Source organism: Natrix helvetica (assembly GCF_964273705.1).
Source record: "Natrix helvetica genome assembly, chromosome: 2".
Lineage (NCBI taxonomy): Eukaryota > Metazoa > Chordata > Lepidosauria > Squamata > Natricidae > Natrix > Natrix helvetica.
The window spans coordinates 9,977,555-9,990,925 of record NC_138552.1 but is presented as its reverse complement, the minus strand read 5'-3'; the positions used below and the strand labels follow the sequence as shown (position 1 = coordinate 9,990,925).

Sequence of the window (13,371 nt, the reverse complement as noted above, 5' to 3'; positions counted from 1 at the left end):
AGACGTTGGATAACCATTTGTCTGAAGTGGTGTAGGGTTTCCTGCTTAGGCAGGGGGTTGGACTAGAAGACCTCCAAGGTCCCTTCCAACTCTGTTATTCTGTTCTGTTAAGTTCAGTTGGCTGGGGAATTTTGGGAGTTGAAGTCTACACATCTTAAAGCTGCTAAGGTTGAGAAACAGTGATCTAGATGCTTTTGGAGGCATGTGGCCTCATAAAAATAAAGCTATATAAGGCAATGCAATTGTTCGTTTCTCCAGAAATACTTTTAATCTACAGGAATGTAAATAACTGGTTGACCAAGTTGGATTGGCATCGGAGGCACAGCAATCTCAATTAGTATCAAGATTCTCTTGTCATAATCAGTTCTAAATGTGTAAAAGTAAACATTCTTTGGTCTCTTCTTTCCATTCCCCAAAATTCTTTGATTGCCTTGAAACAAGATCATCAACTTCTCATTCTGACTTTGTCTGCACTTTCTTTAGCCAACTGCTTATCTCAGTAAAAATGAGTATAATGATCAACCTAGAGCCTGATTGCAATCGATGTTTTGCTAGTCAGCTGCCTTAAAATCCACAGGATTTCCTCCCAAACAATCAAACTTAGGACGTCTGCCTTTGAGATCCATCAATCACAAACTGGAATTGTCTTTCAGCCACTACTTGAATGCCTTCTCTGAGATTAGCCACATCTGGTTCTGAACTATAATTGGAAACACACCTAAACTAGTTTGCTTGTACAAAAATCACTACTGTATACTTGAAAAAGCTCTTGTCTATTCCAGCTGTTGTGTCTTCAGATTGATAGATGTTACTTCCAAATAGCTTCCTGCAGGTACAGAGTCCTTCTGATCATCGTCATCTTCTTTTAATGACCCCATAATCCCTTGCGGGGTGAAGTCAGGCAACTGAATGGAGCTGAGTGTTTTACTGGCCTGATGCCCTTCCTTTTTTTTTTTAACAAAGTTTTATTGGTTTTTTTAAAAAAATAATAATAAGGAAAAGGGTATTGGAGTAGGTTACAAATTTTGACAGTTACAATGTGTGAAGGGTATCCCCAGCCACCCACCCGTACTCATAGTATTCATTTAAACAAATAATTCAATATTACATATTGATAGTTTGTCAGCATATAAATTCATATAAAAATTTCAATCAATTTATATAAAGCCGATTTCCTTATTCATTTTTGTGATCTGAGTTTTCTTGGTATTGCCCCTTCTCCCCCCGGCAGCAGAGCTCCGGCCCCTCCCGTGTCTTGTATGTCGGGTGTAAGATCATCAGGTATATCTAGGAGTGCTTTGTTTTTTTTCCATAAAGGCCTGTGCCTCTATGGTTGTGTTGATTCTAACTCTAGTATCCTCCCAGAAAATTAACATACCTTCAGGCATCAACCATCTGAACCACACCCCTTTCTGGTAAAGTTTCTTCGCTAATTGCGAATAGTTTTTTCTTTTCTCTGTAACTTTCTTAGGGATCTGTTTCAGAATGGTTATTTCTCTATCTTGATATTTCAACACTTGCCCTCTTTGTGCACTCAGAATCTCATCTCTTGTGGTCTTTCTGAGAAATTTAACATGTATCTCCCTGGGAACATTATGTGTTCTAGCATATGCTGAGTTTACTCTATAAACCAGATCCAGTTCCCAGATGCCCTTCCTGTCACCAATGCGGAGTTATATTCAGCAGATATATTCTCATTGTGCCCAGAGAGAGAAATATCTGCCTCTACCTAGGATCGAACTCACAGCCTCACTGATTCTGAGATGAGAGCTCCACCTCTAGGCTACTGCACCACTCGTACAGAGTCCTTCTGATGCACTTTGGTATCAGGAGACAATGGTTTGAGTCCTGCTTTGGCTTTGCATGTTACCCAAATCCAGACTAGGGGTTATATTGTAGTTAAGGAGTTTCATGGCTGGATTTTGGTTAGTTCAGTTAACCATGTCATTTGAACATGGATTAACACAGATAGTCCTTGACTTACATTCATTTAGTGACCGTTTGAAATTAGAACAGCGTTGGAAAAAAGTGGCTTATGACCGTTTTCATACGTGCAACCGTTGCAGCATTAGTGTTCACCCAATAAACATTCAGATGCTTGCCAACTGTTTCGCACTTATGACGGTTGCAGGGTCCTGGGGCCACCTGATCCCCCTTTTGCGACCTTTTGACAAGCAAAGTCAATGGGGAAGCCAGATTTATTGGACAGGAGTGTGACTAACTTAACAACTGCAGTGATTCACTTAACAGTGGTGCCAAGGAAGGCCATAAAATGGGCCAAAATTCACTTAACAACTGTCTCACTAAACAACAGAAATTTTGACCTCCGGTGTGGTTGAATGTTGAAGTTACCTGTACCTACCGTATTTTTTGGAGTATAAGACGCACCAAGATTTTGAAGAGGTAAAATAAATAAAAATGCTTTTTGCACTCTGCAGGCCTCCCCAAAACGGCCCTTTATTCGTAAAAATGGGCCCATTTTTTGTCAAAAAAGGGCATGCGTAGTCTTTAGGAGGCTTGTAGTGCTCTTGGGGACTGGGAAAGCCAAAAATGAGCAAAAAACTGTCAATTTGTTGCTCATTTTAGCCCTCCCCAGCCTCCAGGAGCACTCTGGAAGCCTCCTAAAGGCTATGCATGGCCATTTTGGTGAAGGGGGCGGGGTTTCAGGAGGCCAAAAATGCTGCATTCAGTGTATAAGACGCACCCAGATTTTCACCCTCTTTTTTGAGGGAAAAAGGTGCGTCTTATACTCCCAAAAATACAGTAGTTGCCTTCAGAAATTGTGGATGCTCCATTACTGGATGTTTTTTAGAAGAGTCTAGACTAGGGGTGTCCTCACACTTACAACCATCTCAGCATTTCCCCATGGTCACTTGATCAAAATTTGGGCACCTGGCATGTACAGGTAGTCCTCGAATTACAACAGGTCAGTGACCATTCAAAGTTACAATGGCACTGAAAAAAATGACTTATGACCATTTTCCACACACTTATGACCGTTGCAGCATTTCCCATGGTCACGTGATTCCCATTCGGATGTGTGACAACTGATCCATATTTATGACGGTTGCAGTGTCCCGGGTTAATGGGATCCACTTTTGCGACCTTCTGGCCAGCAAAATTAATGGGGAAAGACAGATTCACTTAACGTCCATGTTACTAATTTAACAACGGCAGTGATTCACTTAACAAATGCAATGAGAAAAGTCATAAAATGGGACAAACGCACTTCACAAATGTTTCACTTAGCAACATACGTTTTGGGCTCAATTGTGGTCGTAACTCGAGGACTGTATTTACAACAGTTGCAGGATTCACTTAATGACAGCGTGAGTCATTGAACAACTGCAGTAATTCACCTAACAACCATGGCAAAAAGATAGTAAAAACGGACATGACTCACTTAATAACCGCATTGACTAGCAATGGAAATTCTTGTCCCAGTTGTAGTTGTAAGCTGAGGATCTACCTATGTCTGGAAGCTTGTTTTGTGAATTTGTGAATCATGACTATGGTTTCGCACAGGGGTCCCCAAACCTGGCAATTTTTAAGGCTTGCATATTTCAAGGGAAATATTAGAATGTGCAGAAATGAAGAGATTAACATTAGCAATTAAAGAGAAAGAGCAAACTGAATATTACGTATATGATTTGGGAAGTATGATTGGAGCGAAAAAAAGGAGTTTGGAAATGAAGAAAGCTGAAAAATAAGTAGACAATACACTTAGATAAAGATATAAAACTGTTAGTGTGTGTATGATAAGAATAATGATGTTTAATGTTGATATATTATTACTAGAAGATAGTAAGAAGAAAGAGTTTTATAAAGCTTAAATGCTCAATATATTATAATACTAAATTTAGGGAAATAATGTGAATAGGAACATGAAAGATGTGGCAAAAGAGGAACGATGTAAACGATTAAAAAAAAAAAAAAGACTTGTGGACTTCAACTCCCAGAATTCTCCAGCCAGCTGGCTGGAGACTTCTGGGAGTTGACGTCCACAAGTCTTAAAGTTACCAACTTTGAAGATTTCTGGTTTAACATCTTGGCTTATTTGCATTTGCCCCAAATAATAACAAATTGTTGCTTACAAACCCTGCAGCTTTAATGAGGATAAATCTGACTCCACAAAGCATCTTTTCAAAACAGTTTTTTGGGGGGGCATTCTCAGCGACATAACAGCAAAGCTTCAACATATGTTTTGCAAATGTGTATTTCTAAATCAACAAAACGACATCAAGCCGTCTGCTCAGACATTATTAACTAGAAAAGCTAAATAAAACTTCTTTGAGCTATATTCAAAATGCAGTACAATGATGACAACATGAGATTTCCAGATGCACTGAATATCAATGCAGGTAGTCCTCGATTTACGACCGCAACCTAGCCAAATTTTCTGTTGCTAAGCAAGACGGTTATTAAGTGAGCGTTGCCCATTTTATAACCTGTCTTGCCACAGTTGTTCAGGGAAGGACTGCAGTTGTTACGTTTAGTAACACGGTTAAGTGAATCTGGTTTCCCCCACTTCCAAGCGTCCAAATTTTGATGACATGACCACAGGGTGCTGTGATGGTTGTAAGAGTGCCATTGTAACTTTGAATGATCACTAAACAAATGATTGTAAGTCAAGGACTATTTCAACACAGATTCCAGTCAGATGTAGGAATTAGATTTTCAAGCTTTCATATTGGATTTATTTTGAGAGTGGTGCGGTGGCCTAGAGGTAGAGCTCTCGCCTCACAATCAGAAGGCTGTGAGTTCGATCCTAGGTAGCGGCAGATATTTCCCTATCTGGGCACAATGAGAATATATCTGCTGAACAAAACTCTGCATTGGTGACATGAAGGGCATCCGGCCAGTAAACACTCTTCTAGCTCCATTCAGTTGCCCAGACTCCACCCCACAAGGGATTATGGGGTCATTAAATGATGATGATGATGATATTGGATTTACCTTGAGTTGGCTCCTGATGGGCTTGTTCTCACTTCTAAAGCCACCCTAGCATTTAATTCCAGTTTGTTAAAAAACAGAAAAAGGTAGGGGAATAAACTGTGCCTACTACTTATATAGCTAAGAGACTGAGTTTGTCGATCAGAAAGGTCGGCAGTTCGGCTGTTCGAATCCCTAGCACCGCATAACGGAGTGAGCTTCCGTTACTTGTCCCAGTTTCTGCCAATCTAGCAGTTTGAAAGCATGTAAAAATGCAAGTAGAAAAATAGGAACCACCTTTGGTGGGAAGGTAACTGTGTTCCGTGCACCTTCAGCATTTAGTTATGCTGATCACATGACCATGGAGACATCTTCAGACAGCGCTGGATCTTCGGCTTTGAAATGGAGATCAGCACTGCCTCCTAGAGTCGGGAATGACTAGCACATGTGTGCCAGGGAAACCTTTACTTTTATATGCAGAGGCATGAAAGAAGAAAAACGTTCTTCATTTTTCACACAGAAAAGTTACTTAGCCAAGGAAGGCTAATGAGATTAAGGCTGATGTAATTCCTGATGTCACTCTGTAGCCGCTCCAATGGGATCAGAAATCTTGTAATCTGGGGGAATCCCACAGGAAATCCGCGTGTCAGTTTTAGACTTGCCTGATGCCAAGTGAGCCAGCACAAAGAGAAGTCTGCCTCACAGATTACCTAACCGAAGGATTTTCCTGCGACTTTCCAACACTTTTTACTTTTACCTAAAAAAAATGTGTCAACTCCAATTTACACTTTATAGCAACGGCTGCCATCCTGAATTGCATGTGAAAAGTAAATTTCGCTAAACTTCTATACCTTTTATTAAAAACCCTGATTTGTGTTTCAAACAACACCATGACTTGGTTTGGGTTAAAAAAAAAGGTCCAGAACAATTTTTGTTTTCATTCACTGTCTTTCAGATTTTAATCTGATCCGTACACATTTCTGGGATTAGGTTTACTTGACTTCTAAATGTTTTTTAAGATGACATGGGCGTTTCTAAAGATCAATGTGCTAAAGAGAGAGAAAGAGAGGACCCATTAAATTCCATTAAGCCTCACTTTCTCCCGTTGAGCTTCAATGTACACAAAGTCAGCAAATAAATAAGGAAACCAAATACAATTAAATAAAGCATTTCGGTGTTTAAAAGAGGCATGAAGGCTCAGCTCTTCAGCCAGATCTTTGTTGAATGAAATAGCCCTTGGGTATCTTTTTGCCAGACTCCTTTTTTATCCTTCCTTCCTTCCCTGTTTCCCTGAAAATAAGACCCCCCACCCACCCCCTGGGATAATAAGCCCAATTGGGCTTTGAGCGCATGTAATAAAATAAGCCCTTCCCCGAAAATAAGCTCTCCCGTAAAATATTTAACCTCATGCGCAGTCGGTCCCTGCCATTGCCTGGGTGAGGAACGGGGGGAACATGCCCCACACGCACTATGTGCCCCACATGTACCTGCCATCCACACGGACCAGCCTCGGAAAGGTCGCTCCCGCAAATCCTAGCTACCGCATCCCTTCTCTTAGTGGCGGCCGCAAAAAGAGCGGTAGGCCCAGCAACGGTAGGGCTGGCAAGAGTGTGTCAGAAACAGAAACAGAACTTCTGGTCCTCTCTGGATCAGCTGATCTGCGGGCCACAGGCCAAGGTTAAACGGCCTCCTGCACCTCAAAAAGAATAAGACCTCTCCAAAAATAAGGCCAAGCGCTTATTTCGGGGGTTGAAAGAAAATAAGACCCTGTCTTATTTTCGGGCAAACAGGGTACCTACCTACCTAGTCAAGCACCAACTCCCAGCATTATCAGGATTTCAAAAAATGCCTTCCAGCCACAAATGGTTTTTTGAGTTTTCCCAGCAAATGCAGGTAGTCCTCGACTTACAACCATCCCTTTAATGATCAAAGTTACAGCACAGCCTTTGCAGCATCCCCATGGTCCCGTGATCAAAATTCGGCCCCTTGGCAACTGGCATTTATTTATCACAGCTGTCCTGTCCCATATGGTCGCCCTTTGTCATTTTTCCAGCTAGTTTCTGACAAGTAAAGCCAGTGTGGGAGGGAACACTTAAAAACCTCACAGTTCACTTCACTAAAGTGATTTGTTTTAACAACTGTGACCAAAGAGGCCATAAAATAGGACGCAACTGTCTTGCTTAGCAATGGAAATTCTGAGCTCAATTGTGGTTGTACGCCGAGGACTACGGTACCTGTATCCTCAGGCAATTATCAGCCGTCCCAAATATCTGTCTGAAGTTTGGCCAATGTATTTATGGTAAAATGGTTCTGTAAATAAGCAATATACACTATATTGCCAAATTTGCTCACCTGCCTTTACTCGCCTATGAACTTACTTTACATGACATCCCATTCCTAATCCATAGGGATCAATATGACGTCGGTCCACCCTTGGCAGCTATCACAGCTTCAACTCTTCTGGGAAGGCTGTCCACAAGGTTCAGGGGTGTGTTGATGGGAATTTGTCACCATTCTTCCAGAAGCACATTTGTGAGGTCACACACTGATGTTGGACGAGTTTACGTGGCCTACCACTTCGTGGCTGAGTTGCTGTCGTTCCCAAAGACTTCCACGTTCTTATAAGACAGCTGACAGTGGACTGTGGAATATTTAGGAGCGAGGAAATTTCATGACTGGATTTGTTGCACAGGTGGCATCCTAGCACAGTTCCACGCTGGAATTTACTGAGCTCCTGAGAGCGACCCATTCCTTCACAAATGTTTGTAAACACAATCTACATGCCTAGGTACTTGATTTTATACGCCTGTGGCCATGGAAGGGATTGGAACACCTGATTCTGATTATTTGGATGGGTGAGCGAATACTTTTGGCAATATAGTGTATCTCTGGTTTCCCTTCATAAGGAAATGAACGTAAATTGTCTTTTTATGCAAAATTGCTTGTTATAGTTTTGCATAAAAAACAAACAACAACAAACAAGCTCACAGCCAAAACAAAGAATTGGCAATCTGATACTTTCTTTACAAATTAGAACCTTGCTACAATTAAATGAAATTCAATGGTGAAAAGAGTAAGGTTCTACATTTAGGCAACAAAAACGAAATGTACAGGTACAGTATAGGTGGTACCTTCCTCAACAGTAGTAACTGTGAGAGGGATCTTGGAGTCCTAGTGGACAACCATTTAAATATGAGCCAGCAGTGTGCAGCAGCTGCCAAAAAAGCCAACACAGTTCTAGGCTGCATAAACAGAGGGATAGAATCAAGATCATGTGAAGTGTTAATACCACTTTATAATGCCTTGGTAAGGCCACACTTGGAATACTGCATTCAGTTTTGGTCACCACGATATAGAAAAGATGTGGAGACTCTAGAAAGAGTGCAGAGAAGAGCAACAAAGATGATTAGGGGGCTGGAGACTAAAACATATGAGGAACGGTTGCAGGAACTGGGTATGTCTAGTTTAATAGAAAGAAGGACTAGGGGAGACATGATAGCAGTGTTCCAATATCTCAGGGGTTGCCACAAAGAAGAGGGAGTCAAACTATTCTCCAAGGCACTGAGGGTAGAACAAGAAGCAATGGGTAGAAACTAACCAAGGAGAGAAGCAACTTAGAACTGAGGAGAAACTTCCTGACAGTTAGAACAATGAATCAGTGGAACAGCTTGCCTCCGGAAGTTGTGAATGCCCCAACACTGGAAGTCTTTAAGAAGATGTTGGATAGCCATTTGTCTGAAATGGTATAGGGTTTCCTGCCTAGGCAGGGGGTTGGACTAGAAGACCTCCAAGGTCCCTTCCAACTCTGCTATTGTATTATTGTATTATTAAATTACTATAAACAAGTAAAAGTTGTTTAATTGGATTTTTAACAACAGTGGCTTGCTTTAGATCAATTTCACATGCTGGTATCATCTTTGTCTCAGGTTCAATGTAATATAAGGCTAACAGTAACTTCCTTAAAAGGATAAATACCAAATTGTAAATTATCAAATGCAATCACCTAATTTAAATTTAATCACCTCGACTGAACTGATTTTGTGGCTGTTGTCACACTGAGCAATATGCTCTCCTGGTCCTCTATCATGCCCATTAATGTTCTTTTTTTTAAAAAAAAAATCCTGCTTCAGCACAAGGCAAATCCTTCACGGACATGCCACGTATGCAGATTAGCAAAAAAAAGCATCAATTCACGTAAAAAGGCAAAACTGGTTTTGAACAAGTTTCTAGTCCTCACAGAGAGAGCAGTTGTATACAAAGAGGGAAAAATGATCTGCTATCAAGATACTTCCAGGCTCCTTTAAAAAAAAAACACTACAGGGTCAGATTTTCCCAACTACAAGAAGTAAGATTGAGGCAAAGTCGCTATGAAGAGTGTAGAGAGCTCAGAGCTATCGTTTTCATTTTATTTTGGGCAGCCAGCCTTGAAATTTTTAGCAGACTCACCAGCCTGCTAAAAATTAGTGTATCTTGGGATCCAATGCTAAGCCTTTTGGAAATTCATCAACTGCTTCCAGGAAGAGCATCTTTGAAATCAAGGCAAGGGACAGCTTTTGGGATTGGTTATGCATTCGGCTGCAAACATTGTTTTAAAAAACGGGTTAGACAGAAGGAAAGATGGAGGCAGAGAACGGGGTGAGGCTGGAAGGGAAGTGACGGTCACCTCACTAGCTAGTTCCCCAACTGTTCTCCGTGGCAATCTGTTATGCCTTTCCGCCTTTTTCTACCAATGCATCCCCAGGAGATCTAGCAAGATTCCACCCCTCACTCTCCGTTCAAAAACCTTCCGTCTTTCCCATAACTAAGGAGGAGAAAAATCAGACGCAGCTACCTGATAGGGAAAAGCCGGTGAAGGAAGGGGCTGCAGAGAATAAGATCGGAGGGGCACTTATAAGAATTATAACCGGAAAATAGACCGCGCCCGGGAATACCTCCACCGGCCCAGGTATGTTGCCCTTGCAAGCTTTCCACTTGCCTGTCAAAATGAACACGCATGGCATGTCACCACAAGGGAGCGTTAGCAGCTTCCATCCAAATGCTCCGAATTTACTCTCCCTTAGCAAATCTCTCACTTCTGATAGCCGGGGTGGGAAGAATAGCAAGTATCCCCTACCTGATGGATATTAAAAAGGGGAAGGTCACCACATCCCTGCCAATTGTGTGTGGGATTTGCCAGTTTCTATTTTATATCCCTTTATATAAACACAGCGGGGGGGGGGGGATAAGAACGCCGAATATGCTATATATTCCCTTGTAAACAACCATCACTCGGGTAAGCTTCTATTGCACATTTGCAGCACCTCATGCAAATAACAACACCCTTGGATCAGTTAAAACAGCAGGACTGTTAAATCCAGGTATTATTTTTTTTAAAAAAATCTGCATTTAAAAACCAAGGAATCTAGGCAAGCATAGCTAAACTACCAAGCCCGCTGTAGGATTTTTTTTTATCCCCTTTCTTTTTCCTAATGTGCTCCTTTGGCAAAATGCAACCTCCAGACCTTGCAAAACTGCCTCAGAGCAATTGCAACCTTGCACGCACTCCATGTGCAAGAACCGGATAGGGAAATCGGCGCAAAAAAACCCTCCCAGGGCCTCTGGGAAAACTGAAGGGGATTACAATCATCTAGGAACAAGGAATCCAATGGGATGATGGAGGAGAAGAGAGGAGAGGGGTGGCCTGACCTCAAGACATTGTCTGGGAGAAGGGAAGCGTTTTTTTTTTTTTTAAAGGTTACAAAGGGAGATTACCGCCAGAGAGAAAGTGTGAGCATCTCTCTCGATGCACACAGATCCTTCTTTAAAAAAATAAATAAAAGCAATTTCCCCATAAGCCCTCCAACTAATCCTATACTTTCTCAAGAATTTACCCAATTAAAAGAAAAAGCACACAGCCAAAGAAAAGATGCACCAGACTATTGCAAGGTGGGGGGGGGAGCTGTGCATCACCCCACCTCTTCCTCTCCTTCCCTCCCTCCACCGCCCCACCAGAGGATCTTTGTGCGCGGGAATGATGTGTTTCTTTTCTCCCAGGCTGACCTCCGCCAGGCCCAACCAACCAACCAACCAACCAACCGAGCTGGCTGGCGGTTTTGCCCAGTTTCGCGAACTGCAGGGGTGGGTGTGGGGAAAGAAAGAGAAACGGAGAAAGCGGGACTGATTTGCAGAGAAGAGAGGTCTAGACAAGGGATGCGGTGGCTCAGTGGCTAAGACGCTGAGCTGGTCGATCAGAAAGGTTGGCAGTTCGAATCCCTTCTTAGCACATCGTGAGCTCCCCTTCCTTGTCCCAGCTTCTGCCAACCTAGCAGTTCGAAGGAATGTAAAAAGGCAAGTAGAAAATTAGGAACCACCTTTGGTGGGAAGGGAACACCTTGGGGTTGAGTCACACCGGCCACATGACCACAGAGACGTCTTCGGACAGGGCTGGCTCTTCGGCTTTGAAACGGAGATGAGCACTGCCCCCTAGAGTCGGGAACGACTAGGCCATATGTGACCTTTAAGACATGCCCAAGAATCTCCAGTGTTTGGGGGGCGTTGAGAGAAAGAAGACCCGCAGAGGAGCGTTTATATATATATATAAAAAAGGGAAAGCAAAATAAACTCAGGTTGGAGAAGAGGAGGAGGAAGAGGAGGAGGAGGAGGAAGGCTGGTTGGAGGGGGAGGCTCTCCGCCCTCTTTCTCCCCCCTCCCTCCCTCTCCGATCTGGCTTCCGCTTTCCCAGCACCTGGTCCAAAGGCAGCGATCCAGAGACAACTTTGTATCCCGGCGGCCGCCGCAAAACAAAGGGAAAGCGCCGCCCGCCCCGCCCCGCCAGCCACGACAACACACCGGCGGGGGGCTACTCCGGGGTCGCCGCCGGGAGCCTCGCAGCCACGGCAGGCGGTGCGCACGGAGCCCCCTCCGGCGGGAGGAAAAAAGGGGCAGCCCCTTTGGATCGCGGGGAGCCCCAGCGCGCCCCAACTCCCCAAGAGGCACAGTCGTCACCGCCACCACCACCCCGATCGGGGGGTCCCCGCTGGCTCTGCACCCCTGCGCACCCCCAGCCCTGATTGGCTTGAGAACCCCCCAAAAAACCCCTCTCCCCAAGCAGGGTTACCTTGGCCGAGAGTCCCGGGAGGAAGAGGATGGCTGGGGGGGCCGAGGGCTCGGGAAGGATCCGGGGATCAGACGCCGCCCTGGAGGGGCATGGGTGCCGCTGGAGGGGTGGTTGGGGGCGGCGGGTGGCTGGAAGAAAGCAGGGATCGCGATGGTGGTTGGGGGGGGGGTCCCTTCTTCCCAGCAGCAGCAGCAGCAGCCCCGTTCCGACGCCACCCGGGTCCCTCTGACACAGGCGGGGAGAATGCAGGAATGTGACGTTCCCAGCTCCGCCCGGCGAGCCACGTGCATCGGGTTTCAGGAAAAAGAGGGAGCGGCGCTGCGGGTGCTGGGAAATGTAGTTCCACCCGGGAGGAGAAATTGAGGGGGGGGAGCTGCATGATCCTCCAGGCCTGGAGAAAGGGGAGGGGGGCTCCCTCTTCGTTGTGGCTCCGGGCCGAGCGATTGGGAGGCGAGATGGGGGAGATCTGGGTCCCCCGCCCCCCGCCCCCCACCCCAGCTCTTCTGCAGCCCGTGCAGAATTCACCTGGATGGAGCCTGTGTCCCGGATGGAAGGGAAGGTGGCTGAGATCTTTTTCCCTTGTGACAGCCCCGTCCTTCCCTTTGGCCATGGGAGAGACCTGGTCTCCACTCTTCCTTTCTTTCATTTCATTTATTGGCTTTGGGGTTTATTTATTTGTATGTACACTATATTGCCAAAAGTATTCGCTCACAACTGCTTCTGATGATGTGGATGGGTGTATGTATGTATTTATTTCATCAAGCATGAATTAGATAGCAGATATAAGTATAAACATGATTATGCATACATGAAATGAATAAGAATACAAGGGAGTATTAGGACAGGGACGGTAGGCACGCTGGTGCGCTTATGCGTGTCTGCATTTTTCCAATTCCCTAATTCTTTTATTTTATTTTATTTTATTTATTTATTTATTATTATTTTATTTATTTATTTATGTGTTTTTTATTTATTTATTTATTTATTTTATTTATTTTATTTATTTATTTTATTTATTTTATTTATTATATTTATTATATTTATTATATTTATTATATTTATTATATTTATTATATTTATTATATTTATTATATTTATTATATTTATTATATTTATTATATTTATTTTATTATTTATTTTATTAATGTTATTTATTTTATTTATTTCATCAAGCATGAATTAGATAGCACATATAAGTATAAACATGATTATGCATACATGAAATGAATAAGAATACAAGGGAGTATTAGGACAGGGACGGTAGGCACGCTGGTGCGCTTATGCATGTCTGCATTTTTCCAATTCCCTAATTCTTTTATTTTATTTTATTTATTTATTTATTT

General features: G+C 43.3%; 1 protein-coding gene across 3 annotated transcripts in view; it reads right to left on the bottom strand.

Annotated features, from left to right (window-relative positions):
- CTIF (cap binding complex dependent translation initiation factor) overlaps positions 1 to 12,280 on the bottom strand; it is a 175,437-nt gene extending 163,157 nt beyond the window's left edge. For all 3 annotated transcript variants that reach the window (XM_081942537.1, XM_081942538.1, XM_081942539.1), the window contains exon 1: positions 12,029 to 12,280. The gene's annotated coding sequence lies outside the window, so the exon portion shown is untranslated. The remainder of the gene's footprint in view (positions 1 to 12,028) is intronic.
- Between the last annotated feature and the right edge of the window lie 1,091 nt (positions 12,281 to 13,371).